This window comes from Crocuta crocuta, unplaced genomic scaffold (genome assembly GCF_008692635.1).
Source record: "Crocuta crocuta isolate KB4526 unplaced genomic scaffold, BGI_CrCroc_1.0 scaffold219, whole genome shotgun sequence".
Classification (NCBI taxonomy): domain Eukaryota; kingdom Metazoa; phylum Chordata; class Mammalia; order Carnivora; family Hyaenidae; genus Crocuta; species Crocuta crocuta.
In genome coordinates this window covers 467286-483164 of record NW_027551572.1, presented here as the reverse complement: position 1 = coordinate 483164, position 15879 = coordinate 467286, and the positions used below count along the sequence as shown (strand labels likewise).

General features: G+C 36.6%; 1 protein-coding gene across 7 annotated transcripts in view; it reads left to right on the top strand.

Moving 5' to 3' along the window:
- The window catches only part of GALNT3 (polypeptide N-acetylgalactosaminyltransferase 3), a 99131-nt gene that overhangs the window by 40630 nt on the left and 42622 nt on the right, over positions 1-15879 (top strand). The gene's annotated exons all lie outside the window — the stretch shown is intronic.

Below are 15879 nucleotides of genomic sequence, written 5' to 3'. Positions count from 1 at the left end.
TAAATAAAATACTTATACCACTAATACATAATAGCCATCAAGTAAAAGGCTGTTACTGTTATATAGATTATAATAATGTTTTAGTTCAGCTTGGATCTTGCTTCTATGTCTTACCTTTAATGTCTTAAAAGCTGGAACTCTTTGCTGTTAGTATTTTTCAGTGTTTACAATTTTTTGGTCACAGGAATGTATAATAAATTCTTGAAGACTTGGAATGAAAATCTATATAAATGTTATTATGTATTTATATATGTAATATGGTATATTACATGTGTATACTATGGCTTGTATGTTTTTGTCTGTCCCAAAATTCCTACATTGAGCTCTCACTTCTAATGTGATAGTATTTGGAAGTAGGGCCCTGAAGAGGTAAATAGGTTTAGATGAGGTAATGGAATGGGGCCTCATATTGGGATTCGTGTTTTTATAAGAAAAGCACTCTTTTTCCATCATATGAGGACACAGCAAGAAGGCAGCAGGCCATCTGCAAACCAGAATATATGCTTTCATCAGAAGCTGAATCTGGTAGTATCCCAAGCTTGGACTTCTCACCTCCAGAACTGTGAGAAGTAAATGTCTGCTATTTAAGCTACCCAGTGCATGGTATTTTGTTATAGCAGTCTGAGCTAAGAGATATATATATCTCCCTTTAATTTTGTATAGTACCTCTCCCATTGGTACAACTGAGTAAAATCTAGGGATTTTAATTGCCTTAATATATATAATATAGTCTTATATCTATATCTGATACAGGATTTGTACCATCAACAACTTTTGTTATGAACTAAGTCCTATATATAAGGGAAGGCCTGGACACAATTCCCATATTTAAGAATTTTACATTCCAGGGGTGCCTGGGTGGCTCAGTCAGTTAAGTGTCCAACTTCCACTCAGGTCATGATCTCGCGGTTCGTGGGCTCGAGCCCTGCATCAGGTTCTGTGCTGGCAGCTCAGAGCCTGGAGCCTGTTTCAGATTCTGTGTCTCCCTCTCTCTCTGCTCCTCCCCCACTCATGCTCTGTCACTCTGTCTCAAAAATAAATAAACTATAAAAAATAAAAAAAAAAATTTACACTCCAAGTAATTAGGGCATTCAGATAGACTCTTTTTTTCTCCCTATCAAATATCCATTCTTCCACCTTCTTCCCTGAGAATTTATGGCTTTGTTTGAAATGTCAATGTAGCCAACTCTGGGCAATATCCCACAATAATCTTTTAATGTTTATTTATTTTTAAAGGAGAGAGAGTGAGCAGGGCAGGGGTAGAGAGAGAAGGGAGACACAGATTCCTAAGCAGGCTCCAGGCTCTAGGCTCTGATCTGTCAGCACAGAGCCCAAGATGGGGCTTGAACTCACAAACTGTGAGATCATGACCTGAGCCAAAGTCAGCCACTTATCCACCTGAGCCACCGAGGAACCCCTGTCTCCCAGTAATCTAACTCAATCATGAGAACCTTGTTTCCTGCCTTCCCAGCCTCCTTTGAAACTTGTGGTGGCCTTAAGCTGTAAGAAGTTGCCAAGGGGGCTCCTGGGAAAGTTTTTGCCTTCCCGACAAAAAAGAAGTAGTTGGGAGCCTGTCCCTCCATCCCATCTTACCTTGAGCATGCATGTATTGCTGGCCAGTGGCAGTCATTTTGTGGCTGAGATGGTAACCAGGGGAAAGGAAAACCAACATGTTAACAACAATGGGGCAGAAAAATAAATGTTATTGATTATATTACTGAGTAACCAAACCAAACCTACCTCTAGACTTGTTATGTGAGAAAATAAACTTCTGTTTGTTAAGTCACTATCAGTCAGATTTTCCTTCCCTATAAATTGCAGTCAAATACATTCTTAATAGATACCATATAAAAATATGTAGTAGAATTTCTGCTGCTGTGAAATTTCAGAGCAAGTAAACATTGGAGTGAAATATCATTGGCATGAAACAATGAGAGGTTCTTTTCTGTCATAAGAATACAATTTATTTGAGCAAATAAAATCTTCAGTATTTAGAATATTCTTAAAGTATAGTAGAAAACATAAAACTTTATTTTTTAATCCTGAAAGGAGAAAGAAAAATATATGTATATATTTCAAAGCATAAACAAAAAATGCTGAATGTATGTGTATATCTGATGGTGAAAGAAAATTATTTGGAAAAAAGTTGGGTTGTTTTGTTTGTTTGTTTGTTTTGTTTTTTAATAAATATTAGTTATGTGGTGTTGAAAGTTAACACGCACAGTTTTACCACCTGTATCCACGTTTGTCAATATCAGGTATTGAGCTATTCAAACGAAACTAAACATCAGTATATTTATATTCTTTTTAAAGTTTGGCTAAAATCTAATTTTTTTAAAAATTTTTTAATGTTTTATTTATTTCTGAGAGAGAGAGATAGCATGAGCAGAGGAGGGTCAGAGAGAGAGGGAGATACAGAATCTGAAGCAGGCTCCAGGCTCTGAGCTAGCTGTCAGCACAGAGCCCAATGTGGGGCTCGAACCCACAAACCATGAGATCATGACTTGAACCAAAGTCGGACGTTTAACCAACTGACCCACCCAGGGGCCCCTACAATCTGATTTTTTATTCCTAACTAATCCTCCCTCACCACTCCCATCCCCATCATCAGTTTGGATTAGACTGCGTTGGAGTGCTTACCTTACTGCTATTTTTTACTGAGATATTATTATCTTAGAATAAATAAAGAAATTTTCTTTAGTTTTTTATTTTCAAAAATCTCTGAGTTTTATGTTTTCTAAGCCTATAAAGACTTCTAATACAAGCAGGTCTTACCACAAAATTTTTTTTCGTAAACATGATTGATTACGGTTGGGCAGTTAGTTTATATATCTTTCCTGTTGACCTCTTTCTGAACTGGCTCTCCTATATTTGTAATTGGTCATTACAAAATCTTTCAATTCGAAGAGAACCTTGTGATTAGCTATATTTAGAGGGATTTGAGTCAAATGCAGAAGTTCCAAAGGTATCCCCTCAACATGTATATCTATTTAGTTACAGTAGTAGTTTGTATTTTGCAAGTAACCAGTCTGTGAAAAGTAGTCTTAGGCTTTCTGAAATTTGTCCCACAGAGTTCTAACATCAAATGATATGCCTTAAATGATCCAATGTCAGTTTTAATAGCGAGATGAATTTTGTAAATTACCTGTACTAGAAACTACTCTTAAGCCAAAGAAAATGTTTTGCATATCTGTAAATGTAATCAGTAAAATTCAGACTCATTATGTACTTTTTAAAAATAGAAAAACATCATTATGTAATACCACCTTAAAATAAACTTCAATAGAATCTCAAATTATTCTAAAACAAAATGTTCATGGGGAGCCCGGGTGGCTCAGTTGGTTAAGCATCCAACTTTGGCTCAGGTTGTGATCTCATGGTTTGTGAGTTCGAGACCTGCATTGGGTTCTATGCTGACAGCTCAAAGCCTGGAGCCCGCTTTGGATTCTGTGTCTCCCTCTCTCTCTGTCTCTCCCCAGCTCACACTCTGTTTCTGCCTCAAAAAAAGAAAAAAAAAAGCATTAAAAAATTTTTTTAATAAAATAATTCCCACATTTCTTTTAAAAAAAAAAAGGGGGTAATCAGAGAAAATAAACCAAAGCATCAAAGTGCTTTTCTACTCAGAGCCTCTGCCCTTGCTCTGTGCAGTGGTGATGAAATTTGGCCTCTTTGCCATCAGCCTGTAAGAGTTATGAGGGCAGGGAACAAACTGGCCTGGTTCACCCCAGCATCTAGCACAGTGCGGGGCATGCACTGATGCACCATAATCAATGGGGTCACTCCTTACTTCAAAACCTTCAGAGGCCCCCTTTGTCTAATAATTTCACACAAATTCCTCATCCCAATATTTAGGTTTTCATTATATACAAGTTGTCCTAGCTCAACCAGGTTGTCTTGCCGACAACATGTCTTAAGCTTTGGCTGCAGGACATGCTTTGTGCGAAATCCTGACATTCCCTTTCACCCTCCTCAAAAGATTCAAATCATCTGCTTTACAAAGACTCTTCATGTTCCCCTAGCCAAAAGGATTTCTTTTTTCTTTTTTATTATTTTTTTTAATGCGTATTTATTTTTGAGAGACAAAGAGTGAATGGGGGAGGGACAGAGAGAGGGAGACAGAATCTGAAGCAGGCTCCAGGTTCTGTCAGCAAAGAGCCTGACACAGGGTTCGAACTCACGAGCCTTGAGATCATGACCTGAGCTGATGTCGGCCGTTTAACTGACTGAGTCACCCAGAAACCCCAGGATTTCTTTTCTTTGAGAAAAGTATGTCTTATATGGCACCTGTCATAATTTGCTTTTGACTATATGTATTTGTATTTATGTTTTATCCCCCCATCTATACTATAAGCTTCTTGCAGGGAGGGACTGTGAATCGGTCCTTGTATTACTCCCCACAGCACAATGTACACAGTAGTCATTTCATTCACACACAAGGCTATACTTAGACCTAGTTTTTGAACCATCAGAATTCTTAGATGTGAGAGGGAAGCTACCAATAGGAAACTCATACTATTATTTAGAATTGCACAGTATGATTAAGGACATAAGCTTCTGTATCCGCCCACATGGGCTGAATCCTCACATGGCCGGTTAGTAGCTTTCTAGTCTGGAGTAACTTACATAATATTTGAAGTCTCACTTTCCTCATCTGTAACGTAGAAATACTGTTACCTACCTCACAGAGCTTTTGTGGAAATTAAATGAAATAAGGTATGTAAAATGCTTAGTACACATAATAAGCATTCTTTAATATTCATTCTTAATATCATTGTTACTTGAGCTTAAGATGTTTATTTTTTTTTTAAGTTTATTTATTTGGAGGGAGAGAGAGAGCATGAGCATGAGCAGGAGGGCAGAGGGAGGGAAAGAGAATCCAAAGCAGTCTCTGCACTGTCAGCACAGAGCCTGTTGTGGGGCTTGATCTCATGAACTGTGAGATCATGGCCTAAGCTGAGATCAAGAGTCAGATGCCTAACCTATTGAGCCACCCAGGCACTCCTTATTTTAGATTTTTTAGTGGCTGATATGTTTGATATGTTTGCTTTACAGTTTGGATTGTATATTAGAAAGCATCTCAGCACTGAATAGCTCTCCATCAAGAAAACTATAACAATGACCAAATCATTTAAAGCCCATATATATTTTGCTTGGAAATCTTAGAAGATTTCTGCAGTTCTCCATTAAATTTTTAGCAGAGATCTGTGATGTGTTTATCATAGTGCTTAATGTCTGATAATTCTTCACTAGGTTCATAGTAATGATTTCTTATAAATAACCCAAGCGATTCATTTAGTATTTATAAAGCATATCAGGGAGTGCACTACCCCACTGGAATGGACACATTATGAAATATATAAGCCATTGCACCTTAATTGCAAGATAGGGTTTTATAGCTTTCTGGTCTTAGTGTAAGAGATCATCGGGGCACACACATTGATCAGTTGAACACAAGACCTGGGCGATACCACTCAAAGAATTTTCAAGATAATGTTATCATTTTCTTGATTCTAATTTAAATAATTAGGAGTTCCTATAACATTAGGAAGCTTTGAAAAATAGTGTTTACACAAAGGAAGTTTAAAAAACAACCTTTTTTGGGCATTTTACAAAATGTTTCTTCTAAAGAACAGCACGTTTTTATAGGCCTGCCCTGATTCAAGAAATCTTATTAGATATAAACGAGAAGCATGTGCTTCTGGTGGTATTGTACCCAGAGGATTTTAGTTAAGTAAAGTCTAAACTTTTACAATATTTGAAATATACCCAGTTGGGCAGTTAATGAACCCTCTTCGACTTAAAGTGGAGGATTGTTACAAGTGGAAAAAAAGTCCAAAAAAAATTATGGAGGAGACAAAAAGACATTGAGATCTTTTTCAGTGCTCCCATTCTGATGATTGTTAGGAGTTATGGCTAAAGAAGTGCAGCCTTCTTTCCATCCCTGAAATTGGTTTCTTGCATAACACATTATTTTGAATGTCAGCAATCAGCCCTTGGACTTCTTTAGAAGACCAAAGACCAAGATTGAGGATGGAGTGAATGCCTATTTCAGTCCTAGAAATGAAGACATCAGTAGTGTAATGGAAGGCAAGTCAAAGATAAATACATTTGTTTTTCCATCTGTTAAGACATAACTAAAACATTCTTCCCATTTTTTCCTTAATATTTTGTTTCCTGGCAACAAATAACAAAAATTCCCAATCAACCACATCTTTCACAATTCTTGGTTCTTTTGAAAAGGCAGCACTAATACTATGACTTAGATTTCTAGTCTATAAAATTATTTCCAGAAAATAATCTATATTAAAAAGAGTAATATGTATATATAATTATATGCATGTGCAGATCTATATACATATACACTGTAGTTCAGTAAAGGAGCATGCCATCAAAACCATAAGGATATGTTATATAACCACTCTGGAAAATAACTGAGCATTATCTGGTAAATTTGCTATAACCTAGCAATTTTACTCCTAGATATTTATCCAAGAGAAGCTCTTTCACATGTACCAGAAGGCAAGTATAAGAACGTTCTTAGCAATATTGTTTGTGATCTCTTTCTCTCTCATACATGCACCTGGAGATTTTTCAAATGTCGATCAAGAGCAGAATAGATAAAGCCAGCACAGTGTGAAATTAAATAGTGACAGCTAGGTAATAAAACATGTATAAATCTCATCTACATCGTGAACAAAAAAAAAAAAAAATCAAGCAGCAGAATATTGTACATACATTTCTATAATGTATAAAATGTAAAAATATAGAATATATGAAAGGAGGTGGGGTAGGGAGATGGATGAAATAGATAGAGAGGACCAAGAGGACACTTATTGTGATGTAATTACAGGAGAATGTAATGTATAGAACTGTTGATTTGTTATATCGTACACCTGAAACTAATGTAACACTATATGTTAATTATACTTCAATTTTTTTAAAAAAGGAACTGACCTAAGGCAAAAAAAATGTATAAAATTAGCCAGTATTTTGTTTAGGCATACAATTGTGTGTGGCAAACTCTGAAGAAAAGCAAAGGAATGATGAATACAAAATTTGAAGTTAGGAAAGGGTTGGATCTCAGAGGGTCCCACAGAAGGTATCAGAATAATATTCTTTCTCTTTAATAGGTGGTAGGTACACAGTTGTTTTTTGCATAATCATTCTTTATCTATTGTATGTATTTCATAAATGTTCTTTTGAAACTCTTCAGTATTTGGCAAAACCAGTAAAAAGCAAAGGCTACTACTACACAGCCATTGCCATTATTGTATTTAAGCAAAATATTTTAAAAACAATCTTTCCATCCTTTATAACTCAGCTACTTGTGTGTGGTCTGGGACATTATTTCTTGATTTCTGTGAGATTATCGTAGTGTTTACTGCTATTAAAAAATGGCAAAACTAGTCACTCCAGTTCATTACAGTCAGCGATGCTACAAAAGGTCAAGTTCCATAACAAATTGACAGCCTCTCTCAGGTCTTATGTATTTGACAATCTTTAGAAATGAAGAGTTATTTTCAAAGCTCTCTCAGTGAGATGTTGTAAAACATGTATGCATGATGATTCTTATTTTGGTCTACCTTTTCACTGAATAGCTTTATATTATGTACCTCTAAAATGATTTCTTTCTCTCTCTGTCTCTCTCTCTCTCTCTCTCTCGGGGATTAACATTACCAGTTGTTATACAATTATACCAGAATTTTAACCATTTTGGGGGGAATCTTTGTTATACTAAAAGTTAAACATAAAGTGCCCAAATGAACATCTTGTATCTATTGTTAAAATGGAGAACTCTCTTAAAATAGCTTCATGCTCTCTTTTATCCTTCTGTGTTTTCTAGACATTCCCATGATCCTCAATGTTTTGATTGTAGAAATCAGTGTGTTTGCATTTTGGTTTCATAGCATCTTATATTTAAAGGAATCTTTATATGAAACAAAATTAACAACTGTGGTTTTAATATACTTGAAGATGTAAGATTTATGTGTGGAGGAAAAAATGTACGTTGCTTAACTTTTCCATATGTTACCATTTACGAATGAAATAGAAACTGTGAAAATAGAAATTGTCAATGAATGCCTTCAAGACAAGCTGAAGATACAAAATCGTTCACCCTTAGATTCAGGGTAAAATAATCTTATAACTTTCATGACTGATATAGTTGACAGAGTATGGGTTTTGGGTCTGACCTGTTTCCACAGTCCAACTCTATTACTTGTACATCTTTGAACTCCTCACTGAGGTCTCCTCACTTGAAAGATGATACAGGCGTTTTGTGGAGACTAAATGAGATAATGTAGGAATAATTTCTGGGACAGGGGTTTTGTGGAGACTAAATGAGATAATGTAGGAATAATTTCTGGGACAGGGGTTTTGTGGAGACTAAATGAGATAATGTAGGAATAATTTCTGGGACAGGGGTTTTGTGGAGACTAAATGAGATAATGTAGGAATAATTTCTGGGACGAAGTTAGTACCCAGTAAATGTTCTCCCTGCTCCACATCCAAACTCAAAGCAGGAAGTAACATTTTTCTCAGTGCAAGTGATCACAACAGATTATAAGCAACTTCCTTTTCATCCAAAGCTCTTACCAGTGTTTTTTGTGACATAAACCACAGACCTCAGGATCCCCGCCCCACTGTCTCCTCCTACTCACTTCATAGATGTTTTCCAACTACCATTCTCTTTTACTTTTGAGGCTTGGAACAAGAGAATGGTTGTCTCAGGGAATAAAAACATTAACATTAAAAAAACTTACAATGGAGGGAAGGGATGGAACTAAAAAGGAATGTGCATCATCACCACCAGAGAGAGCTTATATAAGACATAAGTTATGAATACATACTTTCTATATGAAAAGGCAGTGCCACCATGCAGTTTTAGAAATTGAGAGACCAAAGGAAACCCCACCGAGGCTCAACATTCAACATAGATTTCTTTTGCATCCATTTTGTGCATAACTATGGAAGGTTTTGTAGTGGGTACTGATTTTGAAGACAGAATCAGATATATAAGAAACTCCATGTAAAATTATTTCTTATGTTTATACCTAAGCTAATTTTCTCTTACGAGTCTCTATTACACCAGGTAGTAACAATATCAGTAAGTCTGGGATTTCCTCTGTTGCACGAGGAACACAACTGCATTCTGTAGGTCCTTCCTAGGAGGGTCCAAGTATGGGATGGGAATTGGGAAATGTTTTCATGCGAGACGATTGGCATTAGGCCGTCACAGTATCCAGGTTGTCATCTACTGATACTACATCCTGGTTCCAATGCACCTTGTAGTCATGGTCTACACGTTTCACTTTTGTTATGTGTTATTGTGCAAAATTTAGGTTTTCCCAGTTCTCTGTGCTTCATCTAAAATAAGGATTGGCATTTTTTTTTTTCTATAAAAAGGCAGCTAATAAATACCTTAGGCTTTGCAGACTGTGCAATTTCTGACACAACTACTCAACTCTCTGCCTTGTAGCATCAAAGCAGCCATAGACAATAGGTGAATGAAGGGGCTTGCCTCTCTTCCAATAAAATTTAATTTACAAAAACATCCAGACCGAATCATTCTCTCCTGCATGGGAAAACATTTTGGGGGCTTTCTGAATCTTCCTGGGGTACAAGAGGGCTATGGGACTGTCCAGTTCCTCATTTAGAAATATTATCTGTTCTTAACGTTCTTCAGTGTTAGACAAGAAATAACCCTGGGGTCTTCCTGTTCTCCAGGGGAACTTCTTTTTTGCTCTCAGAGTTCCTTCAGAGCCTGCTTTTTAGGGTCAAATTTGCCTTCCTGTACATCTTCTTCTATGAATGGTGGCCCAAGTAGTTGTGAAATATGGCATTCCTGCATGGTGAGGTTATAGGGCTTCTGCTCAGGCATGCTGCCAAGGCCCCTGTCTCCAATCAACCCTGACTCTTCTTTTTCCCTATTCTGCACAAATTTTATCAAGATTTGGGGTGGGGATAGAAAATGGATTAAGACTGAGCACATATTCTTTAAAATATATAGTTTATAGCACGTGCTTTGTGCAGACTCATTCAAGGCTTAGACTTTCAAAATTCTAATAAATCCAAGCTTTTGCATCGCAAAGCTTTCTCTGCATTAATAGGGAGAATATAGAGGGTGCACAAATGGAAAAGGTGCTTATATTCTTCTTCTTGTTGAGACACCAAATTTAGTGGAAATAGTTAAATAAATTAGAAAAAAAAAAAACCTTCCCCTTAACTTAGTGGCTTGAACAACAATGACTTAATATTTCTCATGGTTTTGTTGGTTGACCAGGTGGCTCTTCTGTTGGTATTGGCCTGGGATCAGTCACAAAGTTGCATTTAGCTGGTGGTTGGCTGGGGATTGTGTTCAGCTCAGCTGAAATATCTGGGACAGCTAGGTGTCTCTCTCTCTCTGGTCGTTCACTCCAGGCTTCTTCATAGCATGGCAACATTCCAAGAGAGTAAGAGCAGAGGGTAAAAAAATCATTTAAAGCATAGCTTTGGAAGGGACATAACATGACTTTCACCATATTCTATTGGCCAATGCAAGTGGCACAGTTATTCCAGATACTCAGGAAAGAGATTTCACCTGATTGGACACCAGGTTGTGTATGCTGTGCCCTGAATAAAAGTATCCTGCCAAAAGGCAAGTAGGGCTGAAATGCAGACTGGGTTCCATTCAGCCCACTGGATGCTGGGGAGTAGATTTGCATCTACTATGACAAAGGGGTCATCCACTTGCCAAGCCAGGTATCTGTGAATTCTCTCTGCCCCTGGGTGACATTTTATAATTTACACAAAACACTGTTTAGGCTGCTAGGAGAGGTCCTGTTGGATATGATCTTACTGTGAATCAAATATATACCATATCTCAATGAATGCTAAAAATTTTCATCACAGAGGTTAGCTAATCGTTCCAAAGCTGTACAGAGTTTTCGCAGGAGGGTGGGGGAGGGCAGGAGGAGAGGGGAGAAGGGGAAAGAGAAAGAAATTGGATGTTGCTCCTGGTTTACTTCCTCTCCCTATTCACTCCCAGAAGTAAAGCCACATTACCAGACCTTGGGGGGATGCGTCCCCAAAGATTCTCCTTAATCCTTGAGAGGATGCCCCACACAGGTGATTCCTCTGTCTTCTACTCTTCTTCCCGGTCATTTCTAAGCCCTTTAACCTCTTTCTATAATATCTACATTCCCAACACTCCCCCCCTCTGTTATTCACCAACTGCTCCAATTGAAATAAACAAACTTCCTTCCCTAGCCGTGATTTTTTTTCCTAGTAGTAATTTTTTTGTGTCAACCCCAAATGTCAGTTGTATGTCAGGAACCCCTGTCCCTGAAGCTTTGCAGAGGCAAGAAGTTTGGTGTGGTCTTAGAGTCTACTGAAACTGTTGGAGTGAAGAACAGTATATTCTGATATTTTGATTAGATGTAAAGAAGGAAGTATGTTGATAAGATCCTATCTTGGGCAGCAAATTACTTTTCTGTTAATAAATTAAAAATCAAAGACACTGAAAAAACATAATTTCCTTCAAAATTCCCCTTCTAATATGCATGAAAAATCAACATTTCTCTTTAAATACAATGAAGCTATTTCTTTTGGTCTAATACTTTAGGCCTATTATGCCAAAAGAACATCTGTATCATCTATGATTTAAGTTATTTAACAATTTATCATAACTTACTTGGCAACAAATGATATCATGGGCAGGTGGTGTCTCTACACAGTTCTCCCTTCATGATATTGGAGTGAGGATTGGGGCAAGGACCAAGGGAGGAGGGGTGTTTACTTTATGACAGTGCACTGGAATTAAGAAATATCAAGGTTATTTGGGCTGAATTAGGAGGTTCCATGGGAGGTTAGGGCCTTCAGCTGGGCTGGAGGGGATTTGGAGAAGTGAAGAGAAACACACAGACTTTCAGAAGCGGGAAGCTGAATGTGGTATCATCAGGAGAATGTGGTATCATCAGGAGAAGGTAAGAGATCTGACTTTTCCATAGTAAGGGCACACTCCACTTCCATACTTCTAAAGTGTTAAGGTTTTAATAAAAATAAGCAAGTTTTCGTAACAAGGATTATTTTTACAAATAGGAAATGTTAAATTATTAATTTATCTCCTATGATTTGTCTTTGTGATATGATTCTTCTGCTATCATCATTGTTTAGGATCTTGGATGACTGATACAAAGTAGTTTAATACAGCCAGAAGAAAATCACTGTAAATGTCTCTATAGATGAAGAGAGTGAACACTAAAAAATGTGATCATCACAGCATGGTTTGCAAAAGGAAAATTAGAAAACAATCTTTTTAATTTGTATTTAATCATCCAATACGTGACTGATTAAATACATTTATACAAAAAGAAACCATGTTGTAAAAAATGAATGTATTGACATGGGGAGATAAGTTAAGTAGAAAACTGGCTACAAAACAAGATCCCAATATGACCTAGTTTTTATTTTAAAACCATGTTTCTGTCTCCCCCTTATATCTTCCATTCCACTCTCCTTAGTTTTTCAAAAGTATCTGGAGAGATAAACAGAAGGAAAAAAAAGGGTCTGGCAGTTAGCACTGAATCATCTACATGGGAGGAATTTGGGGATGTTTCCAACTGGTTCCTTTTAGTTTATCTGTATTTTCTCATTTTTCTAAAATAAATATGAATTGATTTACAATTTTAAAAGTCATCTTACAGACAGAGATCAATTAGGACAGAGTGAGTCAGGGACACCTGGAGTACATAGCTGAGGTCACCATCATGCAGGACTATCACGATCTTTTCCCAGAAAAAATCCTTTGATGCCACCGTCAGAATTTAGAGCTAGCTAGATTGAATATTAGCCTGACTCAGCATGGTATTTCTTTCTGCTCTTATGCTAATGCTTAAAAGCTTGAAACTCTGCACTCTACTCAATCCATTTCATCAAATATTTATTGAGCACCTACTATGTGCCAAGCATTAAGGATACAAGATTAACAAGACATAGTTCTGTTGCAATTTAAGTCAAAAAGCACACTCATAGAAGTGTGTGCCTCTTTGAAAGTCCCAGATGGTTTTTCTGTTGATATTCTCAGGGGAGGGGGGGGCCTCATAGGCAATCTTCATACAATATACTGTCTCAGAAAGTCCATACTAAAAATAATCTCTTCACGTTTTTACTGTTTTAACTCTTATTTTAAACACAATGTAGAATTATGCTGAGTAGTTATATAAAAAAATGCCCACATATTTGTGGCTCTTCACTATGATACCAACACTATTCTCCTTTTAAATCAATAGCCTTTCAATTCTTTTAGTAGAAATTATTTCAATCTGTTTAGTCTTTGAGCCAAAACTCTCAATTTGACTTTGAGATCCTGACTAGAGATTCCAGTTTCCACATACGGCAAAATTGTTTTTAAAGGTTAAATCAGGCAGGCAATATGTTTCAGGCTGATGTTGCTAAGCCCTGGGTAACCAACAATTAAACAATTAACAAACTGAAAACATTTAAAGTTGGACTTAGTGAATCTTAATAATTTTACTAGTTACACTGTATATTATCATTAATTTTATGAATTAAAATTTCTCAGTTAAGTAATTCCCATTCCTTCATCTTTGTTTTCCATTAATTGTGATTCCTATATCCAGAAGATTGTTTTGCATGACAATTATCACAAAATTTACAAGAATCAGTGTGTAAAGGAAATTGGTGACCACCTTGTACCAGTATTTTATTTTGAGGAAGAGAATATTTAAGCCCAGAATTAGAGTAACTTGTACAAGTATACATTGCTTTGTGTAGTGCCTTTTGAAACATTGGTACGTGATAACCGATAGCTATTGTTACTAGACGCTGTCCCTCAAATTCTTAGTCCATCACTCTTACTTGTCCTACATTATTTCTCCATACAGTTTGGTTAAACCATTCTTTGGACTTGTACTCTGTTTAAGATATTAGGTATAATGGGTTTTTTGTGGTATCAGTTTATTAATTTAACAAACAATTATTGAGTACCTACTAAGTGTTACATACCAGTCCTGGCAGTGTTTAAATGCTGAGAAAAATTATTAAACGGTGAGTATTATTTTAAATCTATATATAGTAGAATTTTATAGCTAGTGTCTGTGTGTGTATGTGTGTATGTGTGTGTGTGTGTGTCTGTGTGTGGAGAGAAAGAGAGAGAGAAATGTTTCTTCTTTCCTGCATGAATCTTCTTAATTTTCTATTTTAACTGCCATTACATGCCAAACATGTAGAATTACAAGCTTGTTTCTGAGAAGCATGTCTACACTAAGTCTCCTGGGTTTTTTATTTTATAAAGAAATACTAATTTCTCCTTTATAAAACAAATTCTTTATTTCATAATCTTAAATAGGATGATACTGTCAAAACCCCTTCATCCTATTGGATTTAGGGCATTAAACATTGCAGCATAATGCTTGTTTCTTTTGGGGGGGGCTGCAGCATTTGAATTTTATTGTTAAGTAAAAAACTTAATTTTAAGATTTTGCTTTCAGAATGAAATGGAATACTACATGTAATGCTGGTAGATATGCCAGACCCCCAAAATACTGCTTTCCTTGTTTAAATTATCTGTCTCCTTTGTAAAACTGGCAGCCAATTTTTAGTAACTCCTGCTTTTTATATTTGTTCTGTTCTTTTTTTCACCCCTCATCTAGCATTTTGGTCCTATTTGCTTGGATCTCTTTTTGTAGATCTGCCCTAGCTTCTCTTTCCAGTTATTATTTGACTTTACTAGTCTTGCTGTCAATGAACCTCAGTCTTTGGATTCCAAATTGCTTTTCTATGTCCATTTGCTCTTTTCTGCTCTTGTTGGTGGAAATTGTCACTCTTTGCCTGGTGGGACATTAAAACTCTCATAGTCTTTGGCTCTGCCCTCATTCAGAGATGGGTGGTACAGAGATACAGACTCCGTGGTTATACACTTCGGATTTCTCCCAAATATCCCAAAGACTGAGACTCTAATCTCCATCTAGAGGCAAACAACAGAGAAAGTGGCAGAACCTCAAAAAAAAAAAAAAGGGGGGTGGTGGTGGATTTAGTAGGTGGTATTTTCAGCTCTGAATCTAAGGACAAATATTATCAAGGTAGTGTGGTAATACACATAAGGAGCTCCTGAACGTTTTGCAGAGGAGAGAGGGAAAGTTTTAAAACTGCTTGTAGGTACTGATATTAAAATATCACAAACCCCCAAATGTTCCTTGATGCTTGCAAAATAAATACAATATACAAGACAAAAAAAAAAAAACACCTAAAGTTTTAGATCAGATTCATAGCTGTGGTATAAAATAGTATATTGTGATGCTAAACCCAGTGTCAGACTAGCCACGTTCTAAAGCTACACCTACTGATACTATACTAACCAGTATTTCTAAATTTTAATTTTAGGTCACATGTAACATTAATATACCAATAAACAGAAACCATAAGCGTAATGTGTCAAAATACAGGAGGAAGGCCAGAGCTAAACTATAGAAAAACCTGCCACCATGTAATTAAGCATGCCTGAAACATTTTCAGCTATTGCTTTTTCTATTCCTACATACCTTGAAGACAGAGCCAAATACTGATTGAGTTTATAAGAAAGTATAGAGGGGGGCGCCTGGGTGGCTCAGTGGGTTAAGCCCCGCATTGGGCTCTGTGCTGACAGCTCAGAGCCTGGAGCCTGTTTCAGATTCTTTGTCTCCTTCTCTCTGACCTTCCCCTGCTTACTCTGTCTGTCTCTCTCAGATATTAAAAAAAAAAAAAAAGGTATAGAGGTCATTTTTAAGTCCTGGTTTTGGGTGTGTCAAATGTTTGTCATAACAGCAGAAGGCAGGCTGAAACAAAGTTGTAAATATCATCAAAGGAAAAACGAATACTGTCTAAAAAAATGTCTTTAAAAAC